The 16,512-nt window shown below is 39.5% G+C and overlaps 2 long non-coding RNA genes across 2 annotated transcripts in view; both read left to right on the forward strand.

Moving 5' to 3' along the window:
* Positions 1 to 3,152: 3,152 nt before the first annotated feature.
* LOC133213141 (uncharacterized) overlaps positions 3,153 to 16,512 on the forward strand; it is a 29,463-nt gene continuing 16,103 nt past the window's right edge. Inside the window, exons 1-4 of the long non-coding RNA XR_009725703.1 lie at positions 3,153 to 3,477; positions 4,694 to 4,762; positions 7,531 to 7,651; positions 8,385 to 8,514. This is a non-coding gene — a long non-coding RNA (uncharacterized LOC133213141). The remainder of the gene's footprint in view (positions 3,478 to 4,693; positions 4,763 to 7,530; positions 7,652 to 8,384; positions 8,515 to 16,512) is intronic.
* LOC133213142 (uncharacterized) lies at positions 13,346 to 15,635 on the forward strand. Its single transcript, XR_009725704.1, has 2 exons — positions 13,346 to 14,713; positions 14,861 to 15,635. It is a non-coding gene; the product is annotated as an uncharacterized LOC133213142 (long non-coding RNA).

Consider the following 16,512-nt stretch of genomic DNA (forward strand, 5'->3'; position numbering starts at 1 on the left):
ATGACTCAAAGCACTTAATTTAGGCACTTTGGGAAACTAATCTTCTAATTTAGGTGCAAAAAATCAGGTTGTGTGAACAGTCCTCCCTGTTTTAATTTCTGGATATGAGCCATAAAGAAAATGGTTGTTGCTATGTAAATAAATGACAGGAATTCTAACAGCACCGATGGCTCTGACAAGATCTTCCTGCACCCCCTGGCAAGCTAATTAACCTCCACATCTCCATTCAGCAACACAAGTATGCTGGGCTCTGCAGAGCTTTTGTGAGCCATGCTCATTAATATTGGCATCGCACCCTCAGACCCTGGGAGGAAAGGTGGAAGAGAAGAGGAAAGATTTTTACAGCAGACAGCCACTTGATTTCTCCCCTGTTGCAGGTGGTGATGAGTGCAGTTGGTGAGTGCTGGGCAAGAGGAGGGATGTGCGTAAGCTCAGCTGGTTCTCACCATCAGGACTTTGACTCCGGGGGGTGGTGTCTGTGGTTATCCTGTGGAAGGCTTTCTTCTAAAAAGAGTAGGAAAACACAGCTTGGCCACACCATCTTACCCCAGCAAACCAGACAAAACCCACCTGTGAGTCCCTGCCCCGCACTGCTGCTGTTTACTGGGTGAACCCTTTAGCACGCCTCATGCAAGAGGTGCAGAGGGCAGAGCTGAGTTTGCAGCTGCATCTCTCATCCGCACAGGGACAACGCTAATGAGTTTAGTGTCTGTGCTACAGCCTGTAGTGTGAATTTGTCTGTAACAGAAAAAGATGGTGGCTGTTGTCAAGCTGCCATGGCACTGGCACTGGAGGCCAAAACATGCCAGGTGGGGGGCGTGCTGAAATTTATCTCTTGCTACCACAGACTTGCAAATGAAGTCCTTTACTGTAGGAAATCCCCTGAGCAGAAGAGGCAGGACTCTGCTCCCAGCAGTGATCCTCGCTGATGAGCAGGTGAGTTGTATTTTTTTTTGCTCTTTTCAGCCTCCCAAACTTTCATTTTTGTCAACTGACTGTGAAAGGTGTTGGCTGTCTCTGAAGCAGCATGGGCAGACTCACGCTGAAAGACTTAGCTCTCCTATGAACGGATGAGTGGGAGGACTGGCACAGAGTTGAGCTTGATTAGTATTGAGTGTAAGTTTTTTCCTTGACAAGTCTTTGGCACATTTCTGATTACTACCTCTTCTCCGTGCCAAGTCCTTGCAAGACATGTACTGAATGTCCAGTGCCAAACAATCTTTTTAAATATTAATCACTAAGAAAGCACATAAATTCTATGGTTCAGAAACTGTGTATGTGTCATTTGAACTAAACCAAAACAACTTTGGGCCACACTTGGTTTCTGTGTCTTTTTTTTCTTGTACTTTAGAGGTTTTTTTTCTCCCTATAAACCACTTATGCAGATTAGACCAGGTTATGGCTGGCCCTTGCTTGTGTGTAAACAGGTGGAATTCGGTCTTTAACCTTGTGCTAAGGACACCTTAATTTCCAGGCTTGATGCTAGCATGGTTGGCAAGAATGAATGGAGCTGGAAAAGTCTGGTGGTTCAAAGGCTTTCTTGGGCCCCAAGGTGCCTGCACCACAGGTAGCTTCTTGTTGCCACCCTACCCCTGAAGAAGCTGATCCCATATGACAAAGGTGCATAAAGCCCTTTCTTTGCAGGGGTATGTAAACAGAAGCAAGGGTGTCAGGAATACCTGTAGGCTTTATTTTCGTGTTGCTCTTCTTAGAGGTGAGGTTTGAGCCTGAGAAAAAGTTTACAAGTGGCAAAAATTATCAGACATTTTTTGTCCTTTCTTTTCTCAACCAAGCAGCCTTCCTGCTTCATTTGCCCTGGCCCTGACTCTTATCTGACCTGTTGGTGATATTTGTGGATTGGTTTGGATTCCTATGCTGGTTTAGTGAAAAAAACCCCAACCAAACAAAAAACCAAAGATGTTTTCTTCTGGTTTTATGTGCAAGGGAAGAGCCATCTTGTGACATCTTACCCTAAGCCTTCCTGTTGAGCAAGGTTTACTCTGGTCAAGTTGCCCCATATGGTGCCATTCATTGGACACAGCTGGTAAATGGAAGACACCAATATTTTTAGTTTCTTCTCTTTTCATTCAGATCAATCAACTTTGACTCTGTAGTGCTCCTTGATGATGAGGTCTGAAAGCAGGAGATTCACCTTGCCTGAAGCACTTACAGCTACACTGGAGTAGGAGGGGAAATCTGCAAGTAACTAGCCCAATTTGGAGTGTGACTGAGTTTCTGTTCCCTGTCAGAAGCCATTAAAAACAGCTATTCTTGTGCCTTCTCAGAGTCGGATGGCAGACACTAAGGTTTGAAAGTTTTAGGGTGATTATGTGCCACCTGCACAGCCAGTGAGAAGATCAATGTAGACATGCAGTTCTTGGGTCGCTTTTCATGTCTTCCCCTTCTTCCATTTCAAAGACATTATTCAAATGTATGTCAAAAAGTTCTGCATGCTCTTTGACACCCTTGGATCCACTTCCTCTAGGGACACTATGGAAATCTCTAGCCTATTCCCTTTATTTCTGCTCTGAGATTCTTTTGTCTGTAGATAATAAGCTTTTTGACTTCTCTGTGCGGCCAATGCCTTTCATAAGATGTGGAGCCATTTCAGCTTCATTTTGCAAATTCTGTCACTGAAAAAGAGAATACGGGTTCCCCTGCTTTTGTCATCTGCCAGTGTCTGAAGTCTTCCAGAAAGTCTGAGAATGTCCCTTTAAGTTGGAGAAGTGATCTTGATTAAAAATTGCCTTTCTCTTATTAGCCTACAAAACCTTCTGCTCTGGGAATCTCGTACTGGAGATGCAGAAGGAGCTGCTGCTTTTTAGGGAAAACACCTTGTTATCAACTTCTACAATTTGTACATTTTTAAATTAATTTTTGTTTGGCTACAGAACAAAACCCAGGCTTTTCAAAATTTCACCTTTCAAAAAAATTTCAGATAGGGCAAAGTTTTTAAAATTTTAATTTCAGAGCCCAGAAATTTTTTTTTCCTTTTTTGTACTTTCACTTGTATTTTTTTTTTATAATTTTCATTACTTTGTGATCTTCCAATAGTGGAAGTGAAGTAATATGTTGATTTACTGTAATGTAGTATAATAATATTCTAATATTTTTACTTTTTTGCCTAGAACAACTTATCACAAGGTTAAGTATATGGGACTGAAAAGATAAAATGAACTATGATTTGTAATCACAAATTAAATTTGTTTAATTTTAAAATGTTGAATGGGAATACAAAACAAAATTAACATATTTTATTTAATATTAATCTTAAAACAATGCTAGTTTTTTAACAGAAAATGCTGCAACTGAAATTTTGGTGAAGTTTACCTCTGTAGGAGCTGGCCTCTTTTTAGAATCTGCACTTCAAAGACATAGGAAAGCCCTATGATAATTTGCAATTTGATAGGTTTTTTTCATTCTAGACACTTCTCGGTTTTGCTTAAAAATCACTGAGGCAGCCAAAGTAAAGGCCAGGTAAGTGGAGATAACGCATGTTTATTTTGAGCAAAGATTTGACTGCCTCTTTCCAGCCAACCCACAAGCAATAGGTGACTATACTCTTTTTACTAAACTCCATACCATTACTAAAACTGCTATAATTAATTTCAAGGTGATTCTTTTAAAATGTGGTTTCCATGATGGGATAAGAGTCCCAAAATAATTCACTGTGGAAATGCTGTTGTCATATTGGTTGCCAAGAAATGTATCCTGACTTCTGTCTATTAAGTGTGGTTATTTTACACATTCAGGCTGTAAAATGAACTTCAGGCTGCTGAGGGCAATGAAATTAACTAATACTGTGGTTGAACTGTGGGATATAGCTATTCACTTTAAATGAAAACCCAGGAGCGTATAATGTCGTATCATATTTAGACCTGCAGACCTATGCTTTTCTTTGGGACTAACTAACACAGTGCATGAATACAGTAATCATTAGAAAAACTTCAGAGAGCCTTGCTGAGACTAAGAAGCATGACTTTGTTGCTAAAATTAGCCATGTTTGAGGGTATGAAGGGTGAGGGGAGAAAGAAGTGGAATTAGTCACAGTAACGTCAGCGTTGGGTTTAATCCAGGTGAAATTCAGTGAAGCATTTCTGTAGTTTTGTGTTTTCTGAAGTCTATATGTTGTTTCTTTGGACAAATTAAGTGCTGCAATACTTTGATGTTCCCAAGATCCCTAATGAAGTTTAAAGGATCCAACATCTGCTCATTTCTATTGCTCAGCTCAAGACTTTTCCCTCTCTGATACACCTTCCAGCCACTTGACCCTGCACCACTTGACTAGGGGCTCATTACAAATTGAGTTACTTGCCTGGGAGAAGTGGTGGCATTTCAGTCCCATGTCAGGAGGAGTTTTGGGAGCAATTGTCAGTCTCTACCTCCATGCCATGTGCTGGGGCTGGCCATAGCTTTTAGAAGGCTGAAGCTGCCCTGGCTGTTGCTCATGGGTGCACAGCCCCAGCCAGAGCCATTGGTGGGGTGATCCAGCCTTAAACAGCCCAAAGCTGCATGCAGAGCCTGTGGTTCTGGCTCTTGAAAGCTGGGACCTCCCCAGGCCCATAAAGCTTCACCCAGCAACATGATGTCAGGAAAGAGATAAAAAAACACTCCCAACCCCCTTCTCTCCATCCCCTCCAAGTAGGGTAAGTGCTGATCTCTTTCATGTCTCTGATGTCTTATCACATTTCAGATGCTGTCACTACACCCAACTGGGATATTTTCAAGTTGAAATACCTAAGGAGAAATGAGAACAGTTTTGGTAAGAATAAATATCCAGAGCTCAGCCTCCTTTGCATTGCGGTGGGATTTGGAAAGAGTAAAATGAAGTGTGAAAGAAAGAGCTTGTTTATGCAGGAAGCTGCTGTGAAGCAGGACAAACCAGGCTTCACAGCTCTATGCTGCAATGCCTGAGCTGTTTCCAGTGTTGGAGTTAGTCATTTGGGAACCACCTGCGTTGTAAAAAACCATCCTTTTGACAAGCCTTCTCTGCAAATGTCTCACCAGTGCTGGCATGACACAGTTGGGCAGCACAATTCCTAAGACCCTCCATGTGTAGTGCAGACTTTCTCACTCCTGTAGCCAACATCTACTTCAGTCAATTAAAAGTTATCTGTGCTTTGTTGTACTACGCAGTTGCAGTGCACGCATGCCTATACTTTGCAAGTCATTTGCAGGTTATAACGCTTTACAGACTGAGGGTGCTGGTGTATATCTGCAAAATAGGAAAATAGTCCCTGAAGCACTCCAAATGGTCTCAAATCACATGGTAGCCTGCTTGGAAGCAGTTGGTATTCCCTTGCTGTGGTGAGGTGAAGCTGTGTGATCAACTTGCAGTGGCAAATGGATGGTGAACCTGAACATGCCAACTGCTCTGATGTTCGTGTGTCAGCATCATCCAAGAATCTGTTACACCAGAGAGCTCATACACATCAGCATAACCAAGGACACTTTCTTTGGAAAGATGGAGCAGCTGAATAAATCATATATGTGGACCTAAGGAAGCCCACAAAGATGATCATAGGGCTGGAGCACCTCTCCTAAGAAGACAGGCTGAGAGAGTTGGACTTCTTCAGTCTGGAAAAGAGAAGGCTCCAGGGAGAACTTACAGCAGCCTTTCAGTGCCTAAAGTGGGTGTGCAGGAAAGCTGGAGAGAGACATTTTATGTGGGCTTGTAGTGACAGGAGAAGGGGAAATGGCTTTAAACTGAAAAAGGTTAGATTTAGGTTAGATATTAGGAAGAGGATCTTTACAGTGAGGGTGGGGAGGCACTGGAACAGGTTGCCCAGAGAAGCTGTGGCTATTTCCTGTTTTTAGAAGTGTTTCTAGCAACTTGTTTCCTATTTCTGGCAGCGTTCAAGGCCAGGTTGGGTGGGGTTTGAGCAGCCTGATCAAGTGGAAGGTATCCCTGCCTGTAGTGGTGGTGATGGGGCAGAACTAGATGATCTTTAAGGTCCCTTTCAACCCAAACCATTCTATAACTCTGTGATTCTTTTACATAAATTGCTTTCCTTCTCTAGGTGGTTGAGTGTCTTTCAGGGTGAAAACCAGACAAGCTTTGGCCTTTGACTAAGCCCTGGAAACCTGGTACAGAAGAGAACAAAATATTGCATCATACTCCAGAAACAAAAGCAGCAGTAGTGCCAGTATCTTCCCTCATACTGCAGCAGTTTCTGTATGAAGCTGAATAATATTTACCAGATTTGTACATGTGTCTCTAAGGAATTCCGAAAACACTTTTAGAAATACCTGTCCCTGTTTCAATTATCTTCATTCAGCAAGCAGCAGTATTGCAACTCAGTGGGGTCTGAAACATTAATGACATTTCCCAGCAGTGGCCCAGAAGGATGAGGCAAAGTAGAAGAATTGGTTTAGCCATGGAAAAAAGCATTGAAAACAGAAATCCCAAAGTTATGCTAAGTTTTGTAATTTTATTAGTTAATTTAACAGTTCATTTAACAATTGTTAATCAGTTTTTTAAAATAGCTCTCTCTAATTAGGAACTCTTAATATTATATTGGTATTCTTATTTAAACCTCATAGTTATCTTTCAGTTGTGAAAACTGTAAATTGAACCCTTAATATTGAACTAAGACCCTCACTATTTTGAAGATAGTTTTATCATGTTTGATGCGCTGTGTAATTAATATTCTTACGTGAACATGACCTTAGATTTATCTGTGAACTCAAAGATCTTTCAGATATGTGTGATTGAGACAAATTGCTCATCCTATTTTTTTTGAACTTGAATAGGCTTTCTAATAGACCTTCCCAAGTTTCAGATAATGTTAATAATCTAAAACTTTGGAAGAAGAGATAATTATCTGCTTTCTCAGCAGGAAATTTTCTTATATTATTGTATCCTATTGTAAATTGTATCCTACCTTACCCTACCCAGCCCTATTTCCTGGTGTCAGGATGTAATAACAGAGTGTTTTCCAGAAGTATGTTAAATGTACTCTGTTTACTAACACTGAACTAACACTTGTTATTGGAAACTTGTTCTTGGTCTTATCCTCTCTCCCCACAGGGAGGATTGTTTGAGGTGTTCAGTTTCTAAATTACAGTAGGACCTGTTTTTCCCGTTTTATTCTATCTGTACCTGCAACTTGGTGTGTATTTTGGGAAAAGAAAAATGATGGTTGCAGAATTGCACTTTTCAGTAGGTACCTAATGCTGAAGTCCGTAAGAGTTGAAGGTCTCAGAGCTCCTATATGCATGCCAAACCAAACTGAAAAAAACTTTATTTTCCCACGTAAGTCAGTATTTGCCCTTGTGCAACAAACTTCTGCTGTACCTAGGACCTCAATTTCCCCACCTAACAGGAGCAACCAAGTCATTAAGAATGTGATTGTGCAAACTGTTGATTGGTAAGCTTGTAGAGAAGGGTGTGAGTTGTAGACGCTCAGTGTTTAACAGGGTGAATTCTTAGTGCCTTTAAGGCACCTGTCCATGTGGTTGGCTTTTTTCTGCTGAGTAGTCTTTAAGGCTTTCTATCTCAGTATCTCATAAATAAATTATTTATTACAGGTACTGCCTCTTCACTGAGTTCTCCTAAACTGCTGTGGGGAACAGAACATACTGGTGCTGCAGATAGCTGCAGGTCTGGAGCCATCCGATCCTATGGTGGTGTTCAGCTGCTCGTAAAGGGGTAAGAAAGCAGAGGTGGGGTACAGACTCTTGCAGGTCTATCCAAAGTAAAGGAGACTGATAGGAGCATCTGGCAGCACTAACCTGAGATGCACAGAGCAATTGCTTGCTGGCTATTTCATTATCTAAAGAATGTAATTTCATCATTGAAATTACTTAGGCTTGGCACCAAATTGTTAATGAGCTTGTTGACATGAAGTTAAGAAGATTTGAAAAGGCAACATATGGACTAAGATATGATAAGGACAGGATGCCTATCACTCACAAAAATACCAGGAGATACTTATAACACTCATCAATGATACCAATTTCTTGAAAGCATGCCTTGTCTTTTTGCCACTTCCTTGCAAGGAGGGGGTCAGGATAAGAACCCCAGGGAGATCATTCCTTCCATCCTGCTGTTTCACAATATCAGCTCACAAGGGAAGGTTGTTGGAAACAGACCAGCTCCTGGAAGTCCCAAAGTTGTCTTGGCTCCTAGTTATCTGGAAGACTGCTTTGCTTAGGTGTGTTATTTCCACAGAATAAAGACATCCCATTTTTTGTTTTTTTTTTGTAAATGATCAGTGTCACTTTGAGCACCAGACATGCTTTCAGAGAAAAATCAGTGAAGCAAAGGGCTAAGTTCTTTATTATTTACTGGCAACAAAGTTAAAGTACAGAAATATGAAAAATAAATAAATATGAACTTCAAATATGCTTCACAGCTACAGATTGCTCCGTCTGTCTCACAGGATTTCTTTGTGGAAGCCGAAGAAACATTTCTGTCCCAGAGCCCTTTTTCAGAGCAGCACCTCAGCTGGGGCTTCTTGTGTCCCTTCCCCTTTACACTGCAGGTGAAGTTCTCTCTGCTGCTGAACACAGGTGAGAGGACAAATAATTTTCAAAAACTTCTAACCCTCATCTGCCCTCTGTTTTCATTTAGTTTTTCTACCTTTTAGCTTAATCTACTCGGCATTTAAGATATGTCAAGAATCTTTGCAGTGCTTATCTTTCATACTAACTTCTTCCTCAGTAGCACTGAGCCTGTGCGTCTAAAGTGTAACATTTGTCATAAGGCTTGTCATCAAGGCATTTTTGGGAAAAGCTTTTTTGTTTGCTAACCTCTTATGAATACTAGGTATAACCCACAGGCAAGGGGTATGGGACATGGAACAATTACCTCTCTCTGGCAATGTTAATTTTAGGGGATATATTTTATTCAAACCTAAAGTGGTCCATTCATATATATATATATATATATATATATATGCACTTTGATGCCATTTGAAGCTTGCAGGTAAGTTTTATGCTTTATGATGATGCTGGATCCTAGTACTTTTACAGTGTTATCCTAGCATTACTGACATTTATGGCTAAAAAAGTATCTTTAGGATTTCACTCTGGACCTTCTAAGAAGCAAAAATAGTTCTGTACTTAAACCAGAAATCCTGATCACCAGTAGAGCTTTTATCTTGTTCTTGCCTATGCCTACATGGCTTCCTAATACATTATGTCTCTATCCCTATTTTTATAAATAGAAATTTACCAATGATTCTACTGTATCTTTGCCAATTAATATATATTCATACCATCTTTAAAGTCTGCTAGTAAATTTCAGCTCTTTCAGCACATAAATCTGCCACATGCTATGTAGTTACTTTCCAAAATGGGAGAGACATCTTTCTTACAACTCACCCTTCCAGGCTAGTTAAGGTAAGAAGTTTCAAGGTATGATTCATCATGATATATATGAGATTATGCTTTCAAATTCATCCTTGGCTCTGTCTCCTAACATTTTCACTAAATGCTGAGCTGACAGCTGATTTCAATGCACAAGCTTTGCATTTTGCCTTACTGTTATAAGACCTTGCAAGTTCTCTGCAATAATTGTTTTTTCTTAATAAATGACTATTTTTTTATAGTGTTGCATGAGGAAGGGTGCTGAAAAATAGTATGCTCCTGAGAGGTCAAAAAATGAATGTTGGTAGAAACAGTCTGATGTGGTATGCAGACCACTCTGTAAAAATTAACCATTACTTATTTGTCAGAAGTTATCTTAACACATTGGCTAATGAAGTCGCGATGGGAAAAGGCAGAGAAACAGATTATCTGATTAGGTAGGTATGGATATAATTCCTTGCTGCAGAGCCTACTAAGCAAGTTTTAGTACACATGTGCTCTCAGAACTTTGACTCTGAAATTCACGTTAAAAAAGAGACAAATACGAAAAATAAAAAAATTAACTACAATTTGGAGGCAAAATTCTTCTTAGAATAGAAGTTCTGGTATTATTAATAAGTGATTACATCTTGGCAAGGGACAAATATATAGAAAAATCAATACTAATTGGTTTGGATCACTCAACAGCATTAAATATGATGGACTGCAAATCCATACTGGGTTCCCAGTGGCTCTTCTGGTGTAGATATTTCTGTGCTTTGATTACTCCATGGTTTTCTTGGAACCTCTCAAAAAATAATCTGAAGAAAATGTGCAGTGGTTTGTTTCTTTTTTTTTTTTTTGCTTGTTTTCCTTCTTTTTTTTTTTGTTTGTTTGTTTTGTTATTTTTTTTTTACCTGGATTTTTTATTGGTATTCCCATTTATTTGAAGGCTGTTTGAGAAGGCAAAGTTCTCGGTGCTCTGGCTGGCAGGTGTATTTCATACCTTTCCTGATCTTGGGGTGGTTCTGTACGGCATTTTGCAATGAGAAGTTATTCATCGAATCATTAGGGATGTTGATAGATTCCTAGAAGCAGTAAGGGATGTGGAAAAGGTGGAAGATTATTGGCCTTTCTGTAGATATGGTTTGGAGCCCTTCTTTCTTTGTGGGACTGTCAGAGGTAGTTATAGTTCTCCCTTTTGATACCTGGACTCAGAACTGTTCTTTTGTGGGTTGTTTTGCTAGGCTGTGTTTTCTGATTTAGCTATACATTACTTTCAGCTGAAGAAAGCTTAGAAGATTTGACTAAGTGGGATGCGGGTGGTAGACTCATGTGAGTACTGCTTGAATTGGTTCAGAACAGATTTGTCATGCGCATTTCCTCATGGATTAGTTGGGGTAAAAACTTTGACTTGTGAGGTTGTTTAGGAAAACTTCATTTTGAAAAATTGCACAGGGTGTCTAAGTCATATGACAACATTTTATTTCCCTCATGGGATTACCAAGATCTTGCTGGTTTAAAAGCTGTGAAATGGAAGTCTTTCGAAAATTATTAACAACATATTGAGCTCAATAAATCCTTATTAAAAAGACCTATGCATCTGTAAGCTTTACTCAAAGACTGCCAGATGAGTCTTTGGTATCAATCATCATAATTCTACAGACACCAGTGTTATGCTATTCTATGTAATCTGAAAGTCTGCCCTTCAGGATAAGGCTGGCATGGTGTGTTTGCTCCTTTTCCAAAGCATAGTTTTTCTGTTGTGAGCACTGAATTATCTGTATGAACTTTTTGTTAAATATTAATTTGTAGCAAAGCCTGTGAAAACCCTAGAATTTCAATTGGTGACACTGCTCTTGACAGTAATAGGCCAACACCTACTCTACTAGGCATTGCACAAACTTGTAAGAAGGAGCAGTTGAAAGAAGTTTACAATCCAAGGCTAAGATGGGAGAAAACTGATGTTGATAGCATATTGAGGAGCCCAGAAAAACAGGGAGGCAAAGTACCTCAGCCTGAAGCAGTGACCTTGGCACACAAAGAGATTAGCTATTGACATATTTTGTAAACATCAGGCAAGACTGTGCTTCAGGGAGTCATATAAGGGATGCCTTTTGTTGTCTTTTTTCCTAGCAGCAACAGAAATCATAGAAGGTGATTACTTGAAAATCTAAGTGGAAAATAAAACTAGTATCTTGGGCTGGGTGGTAGTAAGATACAGCTACTGATGTGGAGATGGTAGGGAAGGAGTAGACTGCAAAGGGCTTTGAATTTCTATTGAATTTGAGAAGGCTCTTGTTTATTGAGACCTAGAAATAGTAGCTAGCTGAACTCAAGGGCTAAGTGTGCAAATACATTTATGAATCATATTTCTTTAAATCCAGCTAGCTCTGGTCAGTGATAAGAGTCAGGTAAGAACTTTTTGCTTAGAGAGACCTACCTTCCAGATAACTTTAAAACATAATGTAGTGATTTGATGCTGAACATGATTAGAGTATTGAAGCTTGTAGAGGAGGCCTCCCTCCCTTTTTCCCAGTTTAATAGATTAAATAAGGGATGTTTCAGCTCACATTTGAAGGCTGTTATTCAGTGTTTGAAGTGCCAGTGCTATGTAGCTCTTACTGTAGGGAGTTCTTGCTGTGCTCTGACAGAGCTCAGATCTCACTCTTAAGGCATAAGGCAAAATCTGCTCCCCTGAGGTTTTTTCATCTTCCAAGAGTAGGCTGACTGAACTCTCACAAATGCTTTCCACATTTTGGTGTATGTCAACTTGCTCTGGAAATTTTCTGAGTGCACTTTTATCACAAACAAAACAGCAATGAGATTTTTTAAAATAAATGACTGAACCAGTGCTTTATGAGGGCCATTTACGTTAGACAAGTACTGAGTGATCTTATGCCAAAGCACTCTCTTTTGGCTATTAGCAAAATAAAAGGTTCATATGTTTCAATATCTATGGTCTAGTTAAAGACATCAGGCTGAAATATGCTGGAGTTAGATATAGCCATTATATTTTCATGTGGGATCCATCAGTCAGAAAGTGCATGGGCCTCAGGAAATGAAATAATAAGCTTAGTAATGGTGAGAGCTTAGAGGGAGAATATGCTTAATGTAATTAGAAAGAGTTTCAATCAAGGAACAACTTCATCTTACAAGTGTTCTTCCACAGAGAAAGCACTTCCCATGAATGACTTTTGCTGCCCTGGCTTCTTGATCTTCATGCAAAATTAACTAAGACTCATCAAAATTTCATGCCCTGTAAACTAAGCCACTTTGGTTTTGTGTCACCCAGATGAAATATTGAAGTGTGACCACAGAACTTGCTAATAAACTGTAATTTAAAAGAATGGGTGGGGAAACCTGCGGTGCTGAGGAAATAAAAAACAATCAGAAACTACATATGAAAGTGGAACCACAAGAAGGAATTAAGCTTCCAAGGAATGATTAAGAAACTCAAGGAAATAATTGAAGGAGGGAATGTCATTTTAACCTTTTAAAATATTAAAAAATTAATACACCTGAAATATCATCAAAAACCAATCCTGTAAACAAATCTATATTCATGGGGCTCCATGTCTGTCTTCAGAGTGCTCTTCAGATGTGAAAAGCATCAATCTGGTGGCCTAAGGAGGACCTATGAGGTGATGTGAGCCCATGTTACAGCCACAGGGGGAAGAATGCTGAAATTTCCAGATCCTTTTTTCCTTCTGGATTACATTTTGGATTATATATAATTTGTAACCTAGGATAACACTCAGGAAATGCTTCAAGAAATTATACTCTGAAAAGCCTGTTTGTAGCTGACACAAATCTATTTAGCAGCCATGTTTATCAGATTTACTTGTGTTCCCGCACAGCTGAAAGTTGTTGATATTTGTAATACGGCTGCCAAACTCCAAGCAGCTGCTTGTTGCTCTTGGAGTATGCATGGAATGGATGCTAGCTGGTGAAATGTAAATGACTGACTGATAAAAATCAGTTTTATTTATTTATTTTTTAATAAATGTGGATCTTTATGACTATATAATCATGGAATTGTCTTTGAACAATGGTCCCAAACCATCAAATACTGCTCGTGCCCCACCTCTGTCACCTGGTGCCTTGCAGACAAGTTCTGTTGAAACCCCACTGAAAAGCAAGTTATAAATTCCTAGCTGATGCTGCTAATTGTCACGTGGCATTTACAGTACTGGATGTAAATCATTCATAATCCAATATCAAACCGAAAAGAGTAAATGAGTTTGCCTCTGTGGTTAAAAAGAATAAAGTATTGATTACCATAACAAATTAACAACTTGAAACCTGATCTATATCTTCTGAGTGCTGAGAGCTTTGAACTGGAACAGTCATGTATTACACATTAACCTCACAATATTTAAAAGCAGTTGCGCTACAACAAAAGCTAGTTATTAGAAGAGCTCTGTAAAAATGATTTTAATGGCATTTATGGCAGGGCTAGAGCAATTACCAACCTGCAATCAAACTACTAGCTTTTCATTAATTAAGATAGTTGAGCAAGACCCTGTTCTCACAGATCTGTTGTGAGAAACGATGATGGCAGGCACATGGATGAGATGATGTGAGAAATGTATTTTCAATGGCAGGCAGATGGGTGACAACATGAACTATCACAGGATGGTAGAGGGAGCTAAAAAGCACTTGGTAGTTCCAGAGGCTTCTATGCTGATATGGTTAGATGTTGACTTTTCATAGGATTGGATCTGCTCTATGGATTGGAAACTTACAGGGAAAGTTAACCTACAAAATCTGTGTGTATGCTGGGGGAAGAAATTAGGTTAAAGCCCCACTGATAAACCCTTTTAGGATGCTTCTATCTACTTTGGATTTTCTCTCATTTCTTCCCTGCATGGTGATAAGTGAGACTTCACCAGCTAATATGACAAGATGACAGTGTGAAAGTGCACTAGTTTGAATCAATACCCATCTCTAACCAGCAAGCTGCTTTCAGAATAGTACTTACAATAATGCTAAACTGATAGGAGCCTGAAAACTACAAGAGAATGGGATGAATATTCATTCACATTTTTAAGGAACTTCTATATGTCTGTGCTCACACTTAGTCTGTGTCTTGTTTATGCAAATATTTTTATAAAGTGGTTTGTTGGCAACTGTATTCATGGAAATTGAAAAATACAGCAAATATTGCAGATGATGATAGATTTATTTTTTTCAGATCCACAGCAGGGCTTGCAAGGAAAGCCAGGAATTACATGCATAGTCAGAGAACAAAAACATATTGTTTGAGTATCCTGTAAACCAAAATGCTTTTATCTGAAGATGCTCAGATCTTACGGGATACATTTGGCTGATAAAAATTCTCCACAGAGGCTACAGTGACTACCTTACACTGCAGAGATTGTGGTATGTTGCTGGACAATTTGAAAACAGAAAATAGCCGGTATGTTTGTGATGAAAATGTTAAGCTGCCTTCTGAGAGATATAAATGATCTCTTTTACTTGACTGGATATTGAAACAAATAGCCAGTAGACCTATGAAGATAGGGAACCTCTCAGAAGCCAAAGGAGAAGCTTTTTACTTTTACAGATGAAATGAAAGGCATTTTGCCCTTCCTTTCACTCTGCAGTGGTGAGCTTTCACCGGGAGGAGGGTAATCATTCTAGGCATTTGAAGGCAAAAAATTGAAGTTAGTATTTAGTCCATGAGGAACAAAGGTACTGCTACCACTGGGAAAACAGCTCCGGGGGACATGAAGGGGTTGGGAAAGCTTGGAAATCCTCAGCTGGGTTGAATTTATCTCACTTTCCCGTGACAGATCTCCTGAACTCCTCATGTGGTCTGCTCTTGCTTGGGTGGAACATCTAATGCTACAGTAAATTGTCATATTGAAGTTGACAATGTGTGTTGATAATATTTCATATTATACGGATATAAAAATTACACAAAACCTCATTGGGAAGCCTTGGACCTTTTGAAGACCACTATAATAGCATGCAGAGATCTAGGAACACCTGGGAAAGCTGCTGCTGTGGTTTTAAGATATCTAAGTGCCCTGAAGTGTTATTTATTTAGTGACATATGACAAATTGTTCTATAAGGGTTAGGTGATTGCAACTTAAAAATAAATTAAAGTCTCTCTTTGGGTGTCCTGCTCAATTTTGATATACAACACTCTAAACAGGAGTCTTGGCTGCCTGGGATGTGCAGCATTTAAAGGACCAATTAAACTTGCAAAACTCTGGCAAAATTTCCCATCAGCATTATTGCTTCCACTTTGTTACCCTGCGTTTTGTGCTGTTCCTTGTGCTTTATCTGTTGTAGATCTGTTTCTCATGCTAATTAAGGTAGGTTTATTTCTTGATGTGTGGAAGTATTTATTAGTGTATCAGCTGGAGGGGTGATGTGCCAATGGCTTTGCTCCATCCTTCTCTTCTTGGCTGGGCCACTACACCAGGGGTACAAGTGGTGGACAGGACATGGCTTCTGTCCTGCTAGCTTGCATCCACAGGTAGTCCACTTTTATTTAAGACTGCAGGAACTATTTTCAGCTGATTTCAGCTGAATTTGCTTCTACACCTATACCTACGTTAGGATATCGTGTGCTGTCCTAATGCACAGAGATATAGCTTATATTGTTGTCTCACGTTCTTGTGGCTAATCCTCAATAAAAAAAGTTGCTGAAAGTGGATGAAATGTTCTTTTTCACTATTGGCTGCAATAGGAAATAGGGGTTTGAAGAGATCAGTTCAGTGGAAGCACTTCTTTTGTAGTCAGAGTTGATTTGGAATGACAATTTAAGAGAGAGATTTTGGCACAGGACTGTTCGCATTCATACCGATCTCATAAGCTACAAGGAGAGAAGTGTGGAGTGGTTTGTTTTTTTCTTTTTTTTGTAAGAAGATCACCTTGCTTTACTTTCTTAGTGTAACCTGGGGCTACTGCAGAGTGGATGAGGCTTTGGCTGTAACATTAATATCCGCACAGCATAACGATCCGGTTGTGCACAGTGAATCCCTCATTTGGTGCTTCAGCCTTTGTAGATTATGCTGCTGGTTGGTGTTGCCTTCCCTGTGGGAATCAAAGCACCCACTCCTTTTCACTTGTGGTGAGGAAATTAATATCCTATTCATGTAGCTGTATATTGCTTTTAATTGGTTTAGTATTAAACTATCAACTGCTTTAATGAAATGTTGCGGGGAAGGTAATTTCAAGGAGGCAGTTTGTCTCTGGACAACTGG

Source organism: Neopsephotus bourkii, unplaced genomic scaffold, assembly GCF_033783945.1.
Source record: "Neopsephotus bourkii isolate Nb327-2 ecotype Australia unplaced genomic scaffold, CSIRO-AGI_Nbou_v1 NB_780, whole genome shotgun sequence".
NCBI classification, from domain to species: domain Eukaryota; kingdom Metazoa; phylum Chordata; class Aves; order Psittaciformes; family Psittacidae; genus Neopsephotus; species Neopsephotus bourkii.